Here is a 14,236-nt window from a genome sequence, read left to right on the forward strand (position 1 = left end):
GGTTTAATGACCGATTTCCCATCAATTACAACAAACAGAAGGATGATACCCTGTGAAGTTAAAGTATATGTAAAGTTTAATCCATACCATTGGTGAGATGGCAAAATGCCCTAAAAGCCTAATTAAAATTAGGCAGTAATAGATTGAAAGCATTATTTTATCTAATCCTCTACACTCTTTTAAACGTTAAGAATGTGACAGAATTTGTTTCACTTTAACCCTTTTCCTAATTACAGAGCACAAACATATGTGACACAGAGCCTATCCTTCATTCGTCATTAAGCCCAAGGCAGCTTTGTCAAATTTCAAAAATCAGAAATTTCCTTCAACAAGGTCACATGGAATGTAGGCAGTTGATTTTGAATAGAAAAAGTCCAGAATAACTTATTAAACTGAATTTGGTTCAAAACACAGTTTTATTCAATTGCCCAGTACTTTTAACCCTAAAAAGCTTTAACAACTCATTTGTGTCAAGGTTAGTTCTTCCAATTTAATAAAATATTTTTACATCACCTAAAAAAATCTCAAAGGAGAAATCTTCTTTAAAACTAGTGTATGTAGTAGAAAGGATACATTTCTATTCAGGTTTTTTCATATTGTGACTATCACACAGCAATGGGCATGAAAGACTGAAATCTGTTTTTAATTCATGGAACACAAAACAACTTTAAGTAACATCATATTTATACAATAAACTCTTCAGGAACCTGAAGATACTTTATAAGTGATGATTCTCCCTCAAAACACATCCAGATAATAACTGTTCTCTCTATTTTACAGAAAGAAGGTGAAGTTTCATGATTTGTTCTGTTCCAGATCCTGAAATGCACCTGATTCCCTGGCTCCCCAGACTTAATCTTTTGAACTTTGTTTCTCTTCAATGAAGTCTTCTCAAAGACTTCAACTCTAGCTAAAGGTTAAGTCAATGATATTAAATCTACAATTAGTACTCTATTAGTTATTTTTAATATTAAATTACAGAAGGCTTTAATAAATGCTTTATAAAAAAAGCCTTTAATTAATATATTTGATGATTTTTTAAAAAGAAATGAATCTTACAAACTGTCACATCACTATTTTTTTTCCTCAACCATGAAGTTTGGGTTTTTTTTAAAATCATGACCAGCAAAACTACAAAAATCATAAAAATGTGGAGAGATGTAATGCTGACAAGTCATCCTACCTCCTGTGCCAAGGACAGATCAACTATACTAACTAAAACACCTCTAAAAGGAGGTTATTTAACATTTTCTAGAGCACTTTCAGCAATAGATATCCCATTACCTCCCTCAGATATTTATCCCTGTGATCATCTATCCACAGAGCGGTAAAGTTTTTCCTAACATCAAAATCTCCTTTCGTGCTTTTTAGGACCATTATTTCTTATTCTACCTATAGAGGACAGTTTACTACATTCTTCTCTGTAGCAATCTTTACCATACTTGAAGTCTATTATTACGTCTCCCCATCTCTGCTATAGACTAAATAAGTGCAATTCTTCCAGTCCTTCCTTGAAGGTCATTATTGCAACTCTTCTCTAAATACCCTTCAGTTGATCCAAATCTGTTTGAAGTAACACAAATGGAGTCAGTACACCGTCTGAGGCCTTACTCTGCGTACTGCAGAAGAATTTCGTATCTAACACACAAAACCAATCCTGTTCATATATCCCAGTATGACTCGCTTTTTTATAGAACTCTCATGATTCCTTTGTGTTCATTTTGTGATACAGCTGCTTATTTGCAGAACTGTTGCCCAGCCAGTTGTTTCTCATGTTTAAGTTTACTGTTGCTACTCAAATGTATTATTTTTTGTTTCTCTTTACTGAACTGCATCCCATATAGTTCAGGTCATTCATCCCATTTGTCAAGATCATTTCACACTCTAATGCTTGTATTCCCTCCCAGATTTGTACTGTCCGGACAGTTAGTAAATCTGCTTTGTTCTATCATCCAGGTCACAAATTGAAAGACTAAACAGGATTAAATTCAGAAAATACACCTGCACAATTCCACTCAATGCACGCCTTCAATCTGAAGTACCCTTAAAGCATTTAATTAATAAGTAACTAACCGGCATGGTAAATCTTCTCTGACGGTATCTATTTTTGGTGTTTCTAGATTCTTTAGCTGTGGAGATAAAATTCCTAACTTCAACACTACTGTACAGGCAGAGTATCTTTCAAACACAAATATACAGGGGAGGCTTTGCCACTCTCCTCCTCCTTTAATGTATTTGTATGTGGCACAGTAACCCAGTTGCATAGCTCCTCCAATTTTTAATTTGGGCTATATCCCTGTTTTTCTCTCCTATACTAGAGATACTACAGAGACACTTCAATTCACAAAAAAAAACCCACTAGCTCCGAAAAATTCAAATCTTATGTACATATATATACGCCAATAAAACAAAAACAACAAAAAAGCGCAGGATTTTACCACTTATGTGCCAACAGGCAAACTCTCAAGAACACTCATTTCCTTTTTGACTTTTAAATTTTCTACATAAAATAAGTGTTTTAAAGTTCAAATCGCTACATTTTAGGGACACAAATCAGGCATTTCTCATGGCAAAGCTGTAAGAAACTGACAAAACTGCTCTACTACTGACCTATTCTCTGAAAAGAAAGCTTTTACGCTTCTTACCTCTAGTTTGTCTGGCACACGTGCACCCACTAATCAACACAAATATTTGTGTTTAAATACTGTATTTAAATCTGAACTATTAAAAACATGTTTAAAATTGTGGACAATCAAATTGTCTGTCTTGCCAACATTCATATTCCTATGTCCTATGATGATGTTAAATAGACAAGAAAAAATGGGAGAGGAGCTAATGGCAATCTAATAGACAAAACATCGTTACCAGGAAATTCAACCATTTTCTGAGGCAACAAGACACAAAGCAATCAGCCTAATGCAAAGCAAAAATATTTAAATTGAGTATCAGGTAAAACTTTCACCATGGGGTGATGAGCTGCTGAAACAAGCAACACAAAGGGGAACTTTGTCAGCAGAGGGAATGATTTCAGTACACCTCCAAAGGGCAGAGGATTGGCCTAGCTGACCTTTCTGTATTTCTACAATTAATTATAAGCATTAAAGTAACTTTAAAGAACAGTTATTGTAAATTAAGCTACTAAGCTTTTAGTCTGAAGATATAAAAAACCTCTTGTATGACAAACTGTATAAGAGAAAGTAGATGCAAACTGTTAAACTAATACCCAAATTTTGAACACAAACTGTACAAATTATCAACCTACTATGCTACAAAACCAAGTATTTGATTACAAAGCTGCACTTAATCAGAGAATCTTTTCAAGCCTTTTGTTTGAAAAACACTGTCCAATAAGAGAACACACTATTTAATGTTCAATTCTGCATTTCTTAAGTGTGTTTTACAAGTTACTCAAACAGAAAGGGTTTCACAAGAACTAAAATAAACTCGCACGACGGTTCTTCTACAACCAAGGCAGTTTTTGAAGCAGAAACCATATTTACAATGTTCTGAAGACTAGAACAATATACCCTTAAGTGTTAGAGTGTAAGTTTACCAAAAGCCAGTTCTTATAATCAGTAGCCTCATTTCCAGCAAAGAACACTTAATTTGGAAACTAAAAAAAAACCCACCTTCCTCACTACAGAAGTGAGAAAGTTTCTCACTTTCTGCAACTTCACTCCCGCCTACAGAGGTGGCAGAATTTTTCTTGTTCAAGGTTTTTAAGGACAAGTTCTACAAATATCTGTCTGGAATAATCTAAGTACATTTAAACCAACCCTAAAGAAAGGGAGCAATAGGTCTTACAGTACCGCATTTCTAGAAGTGTGAGTGCAATGTAAATATATGGATATAAGCAAGTGCTGAATACTTGAAAAATAAGTTATCTCTTGCAAATATGGTTCTTTATGACTGGAGAAACCTGTATCATCAGTTCCCACACAATGCAAAGACTTCCATTTTTGGGAAAACCAAGACAAAGCAAACCACAATAGATTAGCCCTAAAGACTTTAAAGAGAGCTTTTCAAATGTGAAAGACTAATTTAAAAACCAAGAAGAACCCCATAACTGGCAGTAGGGCAGACTGTAAAGACTTTTGTTCCAACTTCCTGAGTACTTTTAGAAACATTAAGAAAACTTTTCTTATTCCCTTCTCCAACAAGGTGGTAAAAGAGTGGAGTGAAAGTCTTTCCACCTTGTATCAACCAGACAACTCTTACTGACCAGAAGTCAACTTAAAGTATCTAGAATGATCTGGGAAGAACCAAAACCAAAACAAATCTCTAAGTCTCTTGGAAATATTGGAAGAGTAAAGCCTTCATTCTAGAATCTCACTACATAAGTATGTTAGAAACACTGATAGAACAGTCATGTGCTGTTCAGCTGTAGAACAGAAGCTCAAATTTTGTGAAATAGAGATCTAGTTATTTCTACACATTAGATCTGTAATAACGCTAAGCTCAAAAAATCCTATTTGCTATTTCTCTTTTTCAAGAAGTGTTAAAGATTATGAGACAAAACATACGATTGAACTTCATTACTAAATAGCTTAGTAACTAAGCTATTTAATACAGCCTATCTCCTTAGTAATTATACACTTGGAGTATGCAATGCAAAGGAAAAACTGTTTCAGTTAATAGTGGTACAACTGAGAATTTCAAGAACTACCTATATTGGACTAAATAACAAGACACATAAATTATCAGCAGTATTTCAATTTAAGGTCATAATTGCTGCTCCTTACTGACACACATGGTCATACTGTGTAACAGTCCTTCACAAAAAGCCTTACTGTAAATTCAAGACATAGAATGGTTGTTTTTATGAAGTAACTATGACAGTGCTGGGGAAAGTCTGCAACCACAGCTGTTCAGGTTCTGAATGACTTGCTAGAAGTCACATGTTAAAGTAAATTACTAACTGCTAACCCTTTCTAAGGCAATGGGAATTTCATGAGTAACTTCAACTGGGTGAAAATTTCACCCGATAGCTACTTGTTTGAACATTTTACCACATACTCTTTATATTTTGAAAGAACTGCATTTTTCTCTCCTACTGTTTAACACACACCACCTCTTTTTTTTTCCTTAAACTTTTTTCCACTTCTGATTAAGCAAATGCTAATATTATTAATCTGAAAGACAGTACCGTAAGATTTAAAGATACTCGAAAACAAACCACAACAGTAACTTGTCATCTTATTTTCTGAAAAGTTATACTTGCTTCTGAAAAGAATCAAATTTTGCTAACCCCAAACCTACTAGTCCCTACTCAATCACCAGCCCTTGTAGCAGCTAGGAAGGGGGGAGAAGCATAATATCTAACCATAGGTTAGAAACACACCCAAAAAGCATATTCTCAAAAGGTTGCACAATTTAGTATTTATATGAAATATAGAGTACACCTAGAGCTTCACATTAAAAGCCTCAGTAAATGATCACTATGTTATCGGTACAGTAATTACGGCAATATCAGTGGAAAACATGCAAATACATGTACAACCACTGAAGAGCTACAATTTGTTTAATAATAACCGCAAACATATTTCCAAAATAAAGCTTACAACTTCAAAGCCCAAAGAACATATTCTTTTATAAAAAATTTTGTATCAGTTATGTGGCAGCCTAAAACCCGATTAGTAAAATGCAGAGTTATACTCCAGGACTACAAAAACTGCCAGTGTTCCTGGATAATCAGGGATGGAAGACAAGACACCATAAGGAAGAAGCAGAACCATATGCTCTCCCTTAAGAGAGATCAGGACTAGGAGACAAAGGGGATATTGTCGAGCTGGGATGCTTGGATACTACTGAAATTATTTTTCCAAATACTAGAGAAAACAGAAACGTACATTACAAATTTGGGATATAATGGTACATGTATCATAGCCCCAAGAGAGATCAGATTTGTTATGTTAAATATCTTTCTTTTTGGACCCCTGCATCCTTAAACATTGGCGTTTCTACAGGGCAGGAGCAGTTTGGGTTCAACAGCAGAAACCTAAACGAGTACAGAAGCAACAGCGTGGGACAGGTGTTGAAACACAAGCCGAGACAGCAAAAACACCAGCAGGCGCTTGTCGGGGGCAAGGGTATGGCCCAAGACTGCACGCTGCTCGAGGAAGGGCCAAAGGACCTCTGGACGTTAACACTGACTGGAAGCTCTGAGAGCAGCACTGGAGCCCTCAGAGGCACAGCCAAGTTCGCGCTGTGGAGTTGGGCGCCCTGTCCAGCAGGCGATACGGCAGCACAGCGGGGGACAACCAAGGGGCACACCGCCCACCCCGGGTCGGCGCCAGCAGCACAGCCCGCGAGCCCGGCACCCGTGGCAGGAGGGCCCCGGCCGCAAGGGCAGCGGCGGTGCGAGAGGAGAGGCGCGGAGCAGGCAGCGGGACGGGGCGCGGGCCACACCGCTGCAGCCGGCGCTCCTCTGGAGAGCCAGAAGCCAGGGGAAGGCGGGGGGGGGGCTGCCGCGGCGCGGCCCGGGCACTGCGAGGGGCAGGCGTGAGGTGATCTGAGGTGAGGCGGGGCAGGGCCGGGGCGGGGGGGAGGAGGGAGCGGAGCGGAGCCAGTCGCGCTTCCCCGGGGCGCCCAACCCCGCCCCGCTCCCCGTGTGGCCCGGGGCACGATGGCGGGGAGGAGGCTGGTCCCAGGGTCCCCGCCCCCCGGGCCCCCGTTACCATTACCCAGCACGCCCAGCGCTGCGCCGCCATCCCGCAGCCGGCCCGCTCCCGCAGGGACCGCGCGACCTCGCGAGATTTTCGCCCCCCCCCCGCCCCGCGGCTCGACCCGGCCCGGCCCCGCTCGCGCGCACGCGCACCACCCGCGCTCAGCTCAGACCCAACATGGCGGCCGCGGCGCCGCGCACGTGCGTCCGGCCGCGCCGTGTCAGCCCGGGCGCGCGCACGGACACCCCTACGCACACGTAACGCTGGGAGGGGGGAAAGGAGGAGGCGGGGCCGCCGCGCACGCGCGCGAGGCGCCGCTGCGGGCCAGCTGATTCGAACAGGGCGCGCGAGCCGCCACCTCCTCCCCGCACGCGCTGGTCACGTGGGGGCTTCCCCCCTCGCATTCCCTCCTCCTCCTCCTCCTCCCCTCCTTCCCCCTCCCCTCGCGGGTTCCGAACTCGGCACCATCCGGGTCCCCCCTTCCCCCGGGGCCGGGCCCGCGCCCGGGCCCGAGCCCTCACCTGGCGCCCGCTCCTCGGCGCGGCCGGCCCGCGCAGCCCCGTGCGCGGCTCGCTCCCTCCGTGCTGCCCGCACCAGGCGGCGGCGGCGGCGGCGGCGGCAGCGGCTCCGCACAGCGCCTGCTCCCCTCAGCGCGGCGGCGGCTCCTTCCGCTTCCTTCCCCTCCCCCTCCAGCCGCTGCGGCGGGGACCCGCTCCCTGCAGCTCCGCCTGCTGGCAGAGGGCGGAGGCGGCCGGCCCGGCCTGCCCGCGACCAGCGGCCGGGGGGCGGCCCGCTGCCCCCTCCCCGGGCGGGGCTGGAGGTGGCGGGGGGCCGAGCGGCGCCGCGCTCCGGCATGCCCCGAGGGGGGGCGGCCCTGCCAGGCGGCGGGGGGAGGGGACGCGCCCCTCTGCGCTGGGGCAGGTGTCTGGCCGGGCGCCCTGAGCGACGGGGACGGAGCTCCGCGGGCCCGCCCAGGGCGGGCGGCCGAGGCGGGCGGAGGCAGAAGGCGGCGCGGCCCCGAGCGGCGGCCGCGGTGCTCCCCGCCGTGCCGGCCAGCGCCGCGGCCGTCCCGCCTGCCGCCCCCTCCGGCGGGCCGCTCTGGCGCCGAGCCGCGCCGCCGCCGGCAGCAGCCGGCCAGCGCCGGGTGACTTGCAGGTTTGCTGCGGTTGGGAAGGGAAGGGGGAGCGCGGCTGCGGGCAGCGTTCTGCTGCCTGGCAGTGCTGCTTCCCAGCTCGTACGAGGCAGTGCCTGCCTCTGCCCGTCCCCGCGCCTGCCGCCACGGCCGCCTCTGTGCCCCAGAAGCGGGGCTGGGCTGCTCGCGGCTCCTGAACAATCGACAGCGCTCGCTCCTGGCTCGCTCGCTTCGAGCAGCGCCTCGGAACAGGCACCGTGGGGTAGTCCAGCCCTCTGGGTTATGACTAAAAATTAACCAATCGCGCTTTCAAATTTATTATTTTTGGTGCCGCCTGGTTCTCTACCGACGTGTATGTGATCACCAACAGTTACTATTTAATGCACGCAGCCTGCTCTAATAGATTATTTACCTCTGTACTACAGAGGGAGAGGAACTACTGTGTTATCTCTTGCCCTCCTTGTAACCTCTCATTGTTTTTTTCCTGATATACCACAGTTATAGTGCATTTGGAAGAGTTTCATGTAGCCAAGAAACACAAAAGTCTTCTGTTAAAGGTTTAGGAAATTCAAGAACCTTTCAATTAAGAGCAATTTACAACTTTCCAAATTACTAGAAAATCCTGAACTAAAACATTTTCTGTAACAGAAGACAAAGTACTGAAGAATATTTTCAATTGCTTTTGAAAGTAGCTACTGTAATTTAACTGATTGATACTTTTGCAAAGAAAGCAGATTTAATAAAATCCTAATTGCCCAAATTGTGCATCTAGTCATACAGACCCTCATTCTGCAATGCCAGAGTCTGCAGAAAAACCTCAGTAGCTTTTCCACTTTCCCAAGCAGTTCTTACTTTTCCCTGCGTATTGCTGACTTGGAAGTCTTCTCCTGTGATCAGATTCAAAACAACTGAAATCCCACAAGAGAGGGAAGAAAATTTTTTTCTTGAATCTTTGCCACTGTTCTCATGGAGTCAGTCTTCTGTCAGTGTGCCCAAAGCTGAAAGAGGAATGGTGCTTTTTCTGTTTATTGTAGGAGCACCTGTAAGCACTAAAATGTTGTGAATTGCAATCCATTTAGAAATATGTTCAGTTAGATAAACAGCTGCAGTGGCTGACAATATTATTGCATTTCAGACAAGTGTTTAAAGTAGAACCGAGGGTTCTTCTCAGCTGCTTCAGTGCAAAATTGATTGGGTTGATTACTTTTTTTTGAATTCCCATGGCCGTTTAAGGGTGCAGCTGAGCAACAGCTGACGTAATCTGATGGCCTGCTGACACACAAGGTAGCCCTCTTGCCCCCATCTTCCCTGCCCCCCAGTCTTTCCCGCTGCCCACTCTGGTGCTCATCTATACACATAGTAAACCAGTCATACTTCCTAAAGCACCAAGAAACTGTTCCTGTTTCTGGTGTGTTAGTTTTCAGCTACAAAATAAGCTGCATTGGCTCACCGTGGAGACCAATGAGAGCCAGCATGCGAGATGGGGGCGAGGGAGTGTTGCCAGTAGAGGGGAGGAACAAGACAATCCTCTTTTGGCAGCTGTAACTTTTTGGCAACAGGATTAAACCAGTCAAACTGTATTGTCTAACCACACCCTACACCAGGGTTTGCCTTGAATTCACTGAGGAGGACTTAAATATTATGTTCTGCCATCTTGCCTAAGAAGCAATAATGTCTAGTGATGGGATGATAACAAAGACCAACTGTTGCGACTGGTGTGATGTTTCAGGTAATGGTTCCTGCTAATAAAAGGGATAGTCCGGAGGCTCTTACCCCACTTCTACATGCCCCCTGCTTTTCCCTTCATTTAATCCAGCCATTGTGTATCTACAGGGTAGTTTGGCTCAGCTAACCTTCCAGAGGAAAATTAACAGTATCCAAAGAAGAAAAAAGCAGTCCATGTGTAGTAAACCTGCTTCATCTCAGTCCTTACTAAGACCTCCACCCAAGAGAATTTACATTTAAACCTGGAGAAACCTGCTTTGTTTGAAGCTGGCCGGGGCTCTACATCCACTCTGTTGTTCCTACAATTCAAAATCTTTTGTCATCCACTCATGCTATCCTGCAGCCCCTTCCCCACAGTATCCTATAGCCGCTTTTAAATAATTCCTACATATAAAAGGAATATGGTCCTGCCTAGCAGCACCACACTGCTTTCTCCAATACATGTTCACTTCCAGTCAGTCTCTCTTGCTCCTCATATACCCTACCCAAACTATATCACATTCCTAAGTCTTGTGGCTGCAGTTTCCTCTGTGCTACCACATCTGTCTTGTACCAATAATTGGTACTTGTATTTATTATGGGCAGCCTTGAGTATTACTCATAATAACAATTTCTCTGACCTCATCAATGTTGGTAGCAAAAAAACCCACCCCAAAACCCCCCAAACAACCCACTATTCTGATCAAGGGAAAATAATGACAGCTTTTCAGCATGTTACAATGGGACAAGCTAAAAAAAAAAAATCAGCACCCCCTCCCCCTAAATCAGTACCTTCTACAAAATCAGGAGCTGAGATGCTTTATATCCCACCATGTCACTGAAACCTCAGTTCATGTTTGTGCATAAAGAACTGCCTAAGACCACACTGTCCAGATTTGATGAAAGTTCACTCTTTACAACTCGGCACAATTGAGAAGTTGATCCTAAGGACATCTAGGTTAGTTCTGTGACAACTATTCTGCTATCTTTACACCATGCCCCAAGAACAGCATTAGCCACCCAACACTGCAGTTAAAACAGGGCTTATGTTCTTGGCTACAGCTCTAGATCTACCCTAGCTCTTAAACAGGGCATGTAGGATGAAGAAGATTATAGCTGAATTCATCTCCTGAGTTCAGCTCAGGCTTATTTGTTCTGACTCAAGGGAGGTCATAGTGGACTGGCTGGTTATATGGATTTACTTGGGTGGCTGCACAGTAAGCCCTGGACAAGAGCATTCTTCTAAAGCCAGCTTCGGTTCAGTAGGGTCAACTTCCACAGTACGGCCCAAATCTAATAAACCTTCCTGGACTGGACGCAAGTTGGCTCAGCGCAACACTCAGAAGTATCTGCACTAATTACTTTACCATCTCGATAATTTTGTTTGTAGGTACTTTATAGGTGGCATTTTGGATTTTGTAATTACATATATCTAAAAGAAAAAAAGCATTCCAACAATACATAGTTATAGAAAATAAAAGTTATAAAAGGGAAGTTTTTGTTGAGCTAAAAAAAACCCAAACCACTTTTAAAAGTGTTAAGACCATTTTCTGCTTAAATGTGCATCCTTACACAGAATCACTTCCTATTTTGTTATAGGTCTTCTGTTAGGCTGCTCAGTTCTGCCCACTGTATTCCATGGAGAGCCCTAAATTCTATTTTTTTTTTTTTTTTTAACTCATTCATGCTACCATATGTAAAGAACAAATATGAGAAAGGCTAGATTTCCCTTAAGATCATCATCAAAACCAAAGCATTTTCAGTGGTTTTACCTGAAGCAAAATGCTTTAGATAAACAAAACTGGTTTGTGCCTAAACTTTAAAGAAAAAAATTCTGCCTGAAAGCATACTCTACTGACTCATTTAGGTGTGCCTTCAGCAGCCAATTTACATCAGAGACTGTACAGGCTTTCTGCCACTTGTATTAAAATTTACAGTATTACCAATTCAGTAACATAGTAACAAAATGCATGGCTTTAATAATATTTCCACTACTTCAAATACTACTTGGACAAAGACTTTACAGTAGTTATGAAAGTCAGCATCTCAAAAATAATAAAATTGACTAAAGTCACAATTGAAAAGATACGCAATTGTGGTAAATTGCGCACAATTGTAAGTGGTCATCTGGTCTAAAATCTACTCCACTTCAGCCATAAACTCAGAATGCCTGTTTTTGGGGTTGTTTTTTGGTTTTTTTTTGGTGGGAACAAGGCAGGGGGAAATCAAAATTGTAGCTCTTTATGAAACAGAATGATCTCCAGTCATTGATAAAGGATATGTACATCAGACAATTTAGGAGTTTTACAAGCCACACAGATTACTGCAGAGTTGACGCTGGTTACTGAAAGAGGTCATATTTCATGTTGAAAAGCAAGTTGCTAATTACAAAAGTTAAATGCATTTAGGAGGTTGTTAGTTCATTTCCATTTTATGCCTGTATATTTAAAGTAAGGGCAGTCTAATCAAAATTGGTCTAAAAAGTTGCAGTTAAGAAAATATGATACTTATTTTTAATAAATAAATTGATGACTATATTCAGTACAATGTACACCACTTGCACATGAGGTATGCCCATTTAAATGCTTTTTCTAATTTCAGTAGGTATGAAATGATAGCTAGACTGTAGTGTATTATTAAAAAAAATATTGCAGATTGGAACTCATTAAACATAAAAGCAGTATACTAAGAAGGAAGCTCCTTGTTTTTCAGAATGTATTCTACTTCCTAGTTTTTAATGCTCAAGGGTGAAGTTTTATATTTCAAAACTGAAATATTGGTGTCTGAAATATTTCAATCAACTGTATTTTGTAATTTGCTTTATTTCAGTTATTTTGAACATGTTATTATTCTAGTGTATACACTTTAACTCAGGCTTCAAGAAAACAACAGTCCAGAGACTTCCAGGTCTGGAAGATCTCATGTATGTGAGACAGGGAAGTTTTGACTAAATGGGATTAGAATGGGAGCTGGACCTATGTGGGCACAGGTGTTTTTGCCTAAGGCTACTAAAAAACTGAAGTTCATATTAATAGTTACATTACTGGAATGTTCACATCAGCACTGACTTTAAGAATTAGTTAGCTTACTCTAGGAGTTTTACCCTTTACAGATGTTACAAATTCCTATCCAAACAATCACTTTTATCTTCCCCTCTCCTTTAGAAACTTCCCTTTATTACATGTATGGAGCACTCTCAGGTATTAGTGGTTCTGCATTAATACTTTGAATTATGTACAAGCTACAGAAAGACATGTGAGGTCATGGAATATCCCCGTTACTGTTTTGACTACCTTGCATATTCCTTCAGGTCCTAGACCACAATAAAGGGCTCTATTGTTACTCAAACTGAACAGCATGTAGTATGTTCAATGTAAACCAGAAAAATACAAACTTTAAGTAAGATGTAGGTGTCTAAATCACAAAGAAAAAAAAGACCTGGCACATTTCTGCCTAGCTTTAGGCAAGTTTTTCCAAACAGAAAAGTTTTTTAAAGACAAGCCTTGCTTGTGATTAGCTTGTGATCTCATACAGGATGTGAATGATTGAAGTTTTATTTAAACCTAATCGCCATCACATAGGAGTAGACACCAGCACCACTGACAGTTTAAGGAGAGATCCCTGTTCAGGGCTCAAATCCAGAGTAGAGAGTAGGCACTTTTCAGATTTAGGTTAACAGCGTGACCAGGAAACTTAACATCTTCTGGAGGAGGCTTGCAGAGCAGAAGCCCAGAAAGTGCCTCCGTTACCTATAACTTTTTCAGTATCTACAGGAAGATCCCAGGAAGACTAGCCTCTGCACTTGAGTGTGCAAAGTCAAGGTCACACATAAAGTACAGATTGCTACTCATCTAGTTTAAGAGACAAATTACCTCCACTTACTCTGGTTGATTGGAAAGGAGATTAATTACACTACAAACAAGCTAAGAGAGAGTACATTTCTCTTACTAAAAATTATTTAGACGATGAGATACCAAAGAAGAGTTCATAGCTAAATAAATGCCTTATTTCTTGCTTCTACAGTTAAATTGTAAAGTCAGTCTAAATATAAAAACCTCAGTACTGGACTAGGAATTTAATTGAAAAGATTGTCTAACTGAATTAATAGCCACCGATCAATTAGCATTTTCATATGCATGAGTGCATTTCTTTTGTTATAGCTGAAAATCTCAAAGTAATCTTACTTCTGGTCCTAAAGAGAAGGTGTGTGCATTGGTGGGAACAAACACGCATTCACAGCATGAGCAAGTGCTGCATCTCTGTTCATTTGGGTTTGGCATTTTAACAGACACCCGGGGGAAGGGGAGGGGGAAAAAAAGCAATGTATCACCATGGTAACCAGGACATCTTGTTTTAGCATGTACATTAAAAAACACACTGGACAGAACAAAATTAGTTGCCTAGGAAAATATTCATTTCTGGGCAAAACTATTCACAAACAATTAAAATGAAAAGGTCTTGGCATTGCCCTGTGAGGTAAGAGACAAAAATAGCTATTTTTCATTTTTGACAGCTGACTATTGTGAGCAAAGTTTTTTTCTTACTTGTAAGAATCAAATCTCTGCCCTTTTTATTCTTCTCAAAGTACTTTAAGATTTACTTTCTCATGTGGTAAGTTATTCCAAAAATGGATCTCACTAAAGTTCTTAAGGTATAATAAGTTCTTTGTGAGTTCCATGTGAGAAAGAAGGAACGTATCTGGAAATGATATCTTCTCAACTTCATCTATGTTATG

At 42.3% G+C, this 14,236-nt stretch overlaps 1 protein-coding gene across 3 annotated transcripts in view; it reads right to left on the reverse strand.

Moving 5' to 3' along the window:
* The window catches only part of ZZZ3 (zinc finger ZZ-type containing 3), a 61,893-nt gene extending 54,445 nt beyond the window's left edge, over nt 1-7,448 (reverse strand). Inside the window, exon 1 of one of the 3 annotated variants that reach the window (XM_074832306.1) lies at nt 7,187-7,448. The gene's annotated coding sequence lies outside the window, so the exon portion shown is untranslated. Of the gene's footprint in view, nt 1-6,677; nt 6,762-7,186 lie in introns of those variants that run through there. The other 2 variants (XM_074832307.1, XM_074832308.1) reach the window with 2 other exon arrangements.
* Between the last annotated feature and the right edge of the window lie 6,788 nt (nt 7,449-14,236).

The sequence above is a fragment of the Strix aluco genome, chromosome 8 (assembly GCF_031877795.1).
Source record: "Strix aluco isolate bStrAlu1 chromosome 8, bStrAlu1.hap1, whole genome shotgun sequence".
In the NCBI taxonomy this organism is placed as follows: Eukaryota; Metazoa; Chordata; class Aves; order Strigiformes; family Strigidae; genus Strix; species Strix aluco.